The sequence below is a fragment of the Azolla caroliniana genome, unplaced genomic scaffold (assembly GCF_043228905.1).
Source record: "Azolla caroliniana isolate FFs.n. ecotype wild unplaced genomic scaffold, voAzoCaro1.0.p SCAF_7, whole genome shotgun sequence".
In the NCBI taxonomy this organism is placed as follows: Eukaryota; Viridiplantae; Streptophyta; class Polypodiopsida; order Salviniales; family Salviniaceae; genus Azolla; species Azolla caroliniana.
Window position 1 is genome coordinate 11,629,403 of NW_028230442.1, and position 5,000 is coordinate 11,634,402.

The following is a 5,000-nucleotide window of genomic DNA, read 5'->3' on the forward strand; positions in this document are numbered from 1 at the left end:
CATCGGTAATCCGTGAATCCATCGGGGTGTGAAAAATCCGCGTCGTGTGCAATCGTGTTGGTCCCAAGATTACTTGCTTCTGATTATCAAATGTTGCGTCACCAGGACGAGGTGCAAGATATGAACGCCGTGATAGTGCATCTGCTTTTCCTTGCTGCTTCCCCGGTCGATATGTGATTTCGAAGTTGAAACGCGTGAGGAATTGCGCCCACCGAGCTTGCCGTCGATTTAGTACGCGAGCGTTCTGAAAATAAGCAAGATTTTTATGATCGCTAAAGACAATGACCTGATGTGGAGAGCCCTCTAAGAAATGCCGCCATTGTACAAATGAATCCACGATGGCTAATAACTCCTTGTCATGTATTTCGTAGTTGATTTCTGCGACATTGAATTTGCGCGAATGGAAAGCCACCGGATGCAACTCTTCTTTATCGCCTTGTTGAGAAAGGATGCTACCGAGGGCGAAATCTGATGCGTCGGCCTCCATGATGAATGGTTTGCTTGTATCCACATGAGCTAGAATCGGTGCTGATGTAAAGGCTTTCTTAAGATGCCGAAAAGCCATATCTGCTTCGATGGACCAAAGAAATGCTTGGCCCTTCTTCGTAAGTTGTGTGAGAGGTAAAATAATCTTCGAGTAATCCTGTATAAACTTACGGTAGAAGTTAGCAAAGCCTAGAAAACATTGTACATCTCGTACCGACCGTGGAATTTGCCACTCTAGTACAGTTTGGATTTTAGCTGGATCCATGGCGATGCCCTTTGAGGAGATGACGTAGCCTAGAAATTCCACTTGCTTGCAGTCAAAGCTACATTTCTCTAGCTTGGCATAAAGACCATTTTCGCGGAGTCGCTTTAGTACTAATAGTACATGAGAATCGTGCTCTTCCTGGGTCTTCGAATAAATCAACAGATCATCCAGATAAATGATCAAACAGATATCCAAGAGGTCTCTGAATATATCATTTGCCATGTGTTGGAAGACTGCGGGTGCATTGGTTAGGCCAAACGGCATAACAGTATACTCGAAATGCCCATACCGCGTGCGAAAAGCGGTCTTCCACTCATCTCCCGGTCGGATCCGCACGAGATTATACGCTCCTCGTAGGTCGATTTTAGTAAAAAACTTGGCACCATTAACTCGCTCTAAAAGACTTGATATAAGAGGAAGTGCATACCTATTCCGGATGGTGACTTTATTCAATCCGCGGTAATCAACGACAAGACGAAGTGAGTCATCTTTCTTCTTGACAAAGAAGATGGGTGCACCGGCCGGAGATTTCGAATGACGGATGAACCCGCTTGCCAAGTTCTCCTCTATGTAGGCTCGAAGGACTTCTAACTCGGTGGGTGACAAGTTGTAAATTGGTCCCCATGGTGGCTCGGTTCCTGGTTGTAAATCGATGGGACAGTCATAGGGACGGTGATGAGGAAGGGTACCGGCTTTTACCTTGTCAAATACATCGGCATAAGGATGATATTTTGCCGGAAGTTGTATTGAGGAGTCCTTCTTAATAGTGCTAGAAGGATGTACTGATATGGCAAATAGGAACATTGCCTCTTTGGGTCCTTCTTCGCGTAGTTGATGGAGTGAAATGGTCGAAACTCGGTGAGTTGATTCTTGGGGTGGTCGATATCGGACTTCTCTTGTTCTCCAATCTATGGCTGGATTATGTAATTCAAGCCAAGGTAATCCTAGGACAATGGGATGCTCTGGACTACTAATTATATTAAATGATATTATACACACAAAACTACCTAGGACAACTTGAATGGGTTCTGATTCTTCTACAATATTCCCGGAAGCAATGGGACGACCATCAATGACCACTACAGATGCGGGACAAGGAAGTTTTCTTAAGGATATCTGAGAAGCTTGGGCAAAATTTCGATCCATGAAACAGGAATTAGCTCCGGAATCTAAAAGTGCTAGGACAGGTACTGGGGGAGTACTTTTAGTACTAACAATGACTTGGGCTAGGAACACATTGCTAACTTGCTTGGAAGGAATGGAACCACTAATGGGCTGTACAGATCTAGGGCTGCTGTCCAACCAAATGGCTCCTATTTTGGCTGGACTCAATCGTTTAACTCTTCATCTAATTGACTAAGGATTTCAAATTTATTTGAGATACTTGGGCTATTAGTACTATGAATACTATCTGACACTCTATTAGTACTATTAATACTATCAGACACTCCAAAGGGAAGAATTGACTCGGGTTTAGTACAGGCGACGATTTGATTTACCTGTCTTCTTGGCCTATGGGGACAATTGATGGCGATATGTCCTGGTCCACCGCAATAAAGACATAATCGATTGGCACGTCGTCGTTGCTTTTCTTCTTCCGATAACGGGCCGCGTCGACGCATGGTATCGATCTCCATCGGTGTCGAAGTATTTGCTTGAGGTGTGTCTCATGCAAACGGTTTAGCCGCGACTGCGGCGTAAGTGGGCTCTGGCCTAGAGCGTGGTATCTGTAATTGACGTTCTGAACGCCGTTCAAAAAGGCGGTTGTCACATCGAACTGCTTGACTGATTGCCTCCGTAAGAGACTTTGGTTCTTCGGGGAAAGTTAGAAGTAGATCTTTGACATCGTTTCGCAAGCCATAGCGAAACTGCTCCATTAGTGCTTGATCATCCCAGGGTATATCTGAAGCAAGTAGGCGGAAATCCGCCGCGTAGGCAGAGGCTGGACGATCGCCTTGACGCAATCGCCGGATCTTGTTGATCGCCGTCCTGATGCTGTCGGTGTCTCCAAAGCAGGCTTTAAACTCACCAATAAAATCTTCAAAGTTATTAAGTAAGGGTGATTGTTTTTCTAGAAGCGGAGCAAACCATGCCAAGGCTGAGCCGCTAAGTAGCGTGCCTATTAGGCCGACTCGAGATGCATCAGTGGGATATCGGGAAGGATGCATCTGGATGACTAAGCGTACCTGATTAAGGAATCCCCGGAATTGCGAACGCGTTCCATCAAATTTCACAGGAAGTCCAATCTTGGGCTCTTTATGAAATCCTTGGGGACTGGATCCTTGTTGTTGCAACGCTGCTTCGAGTTGTTGTACCCGTAACGCTAACTCCCCATGTTGTTGTTGCGTTTGTTGTTTTTCTAGAGCGATTTGTTGCAGATCCCCTATCAGCCGTTGGTTTTCTTGTTCCAGGGCAACAAATTTTTCTTTTAGGCACTGTAGCTCGGAGAAAACGGATTGGTATTCTTGGGCGCTAACAGTAGCCATAGTATAGGGAAAAGGGTAGGAGGATGAGGGAGAGTGACAAGTAGGCTAGAGGAAAAAATTGGTTCAAACTGTCAGGAATAGTACTAAAACAGAGATGGAATTAGTACTAAGAAGAGTACTAAGAGTAGTACTATTAGTACTAAGAGGACGGGACTGCGTAAGATTCCCGAGAGAGAGGAAGTGAGAAGAGGAGAGAGAGGGAAATAGAATGATGACAGCAGCTCTTATATTATATGAAAGATAAGTACAAATCGACTAAGAGGCTTAAGACTGGTGTTGAACCAATTTGGTTCAAAACAATGCCTTGTGCCTCCTTTTATAGTGTTTTTAGGAATAATCCTGAAGCTTCTAGAATGTTCCAGAGAGATCTGGAATATACATCAATTTTCTATGATAAAGTATAAATGAAAATAATATCCTACAAAATACAATTCATAATCTAATGGTAAGAGCTCGACCCATGTAGCATAAAGTCATGGGTTCGAGTCTTGCCATGACACCGTGTGAGAGATAGAGTGTGAGAGAGGAAGAGGTCGACGCCTCTGTGTATTTCCGCCGCCTGTGGCGAGGACAACGAGCTCAAGGTCGTCGCCTTGCAGCTCGCCATTTGTATACTTCTCTGTGCATAGTTCGTTTGGAGTCTTGGACTCTCGTGGTTTTTCCCGTCTAGGGTTTTCCACGTTAATCTCTGTGTAATCGTGTCCTTTCTCTGTGGTTCCTATTTTCTGCTATATTGATTCGCGCTTACTCGGTTGTGGCCGAGCGGTGAAGGTTAATCGGAGCATCGATTGCTCAACAAACTGGTATCAGAGCGACTGTTGCAGAAAATGGAAGGCGGCGGCAGCGGGCAGCCGGGGATGATGGTGCTGAATGCACAGAATTACGCCTACTGGAAGATCAAGATGGAGGATCTTCTGATTGTTCGGGACCTGTACGAACCGATCGACAGGTCGGAAATACCGAAGGGGGTACTTGAGTCGGAATGGAGGCTTCTGAACCGGAAAGCCGTTGCAACCATTCGGCAATACGTCGACGTGAGCGTTCTACAACATGTGGCGAACGACACCAACGCATATGAGATGTGGCGGAAGCTGTCGGGCCTCTACGAGAGGAAGAATGCGTTGAACCGGACCTCCCTGATGAGGAAGATAGTGAACCTCAAGTACCGGGACGGCGAGAGTATGGTGGAACACGTAAGCACGTTCATGGGATTCGTGAACCAGCTTGCGGCGATCAAGTTCCCGCTGGAGGACGCAATGCAAGCCATCATTCTGATGTGTACATTGCCGGAAAGCTGGGAGAACTTGGTGGTGACTCTCAGCACCTCCTGCACCGAAGATAACTTGTCCCTACAAACGGTAAAGACAAGTATTTTGAACGAAGAAGCGCGTCGGAGAGATAAAGAACCGGTCTCCGACTCGAAGGCGCTGCTTACCGAATCGGAACGGGGAAGACAATGGAACCGGAGTCCGCAAAGACGGGAGAAGTCGGGGACCCGGTCGCAGTCAAGAGGAAGGCCAACATGCTTCCACTGTGGGAAGCCGGGGCACTTCCGAAAGAATTGTCGGCATTACCGAAAAGACAACGGAGCCGACGACACCGATTCGAAGAAGTCACCGGAGAGAAACGGTGCATACCGGGGAGCCACGGACCGGAGAGGTCCGGATCGGCGAGGGCAGGACCGGAAAGGAACGACGGCACTCGCGGCAAGTGAAGAAGAGATAATGCTTATTACCGAAGAGAGGGAGCTGAACCTTGCCGGT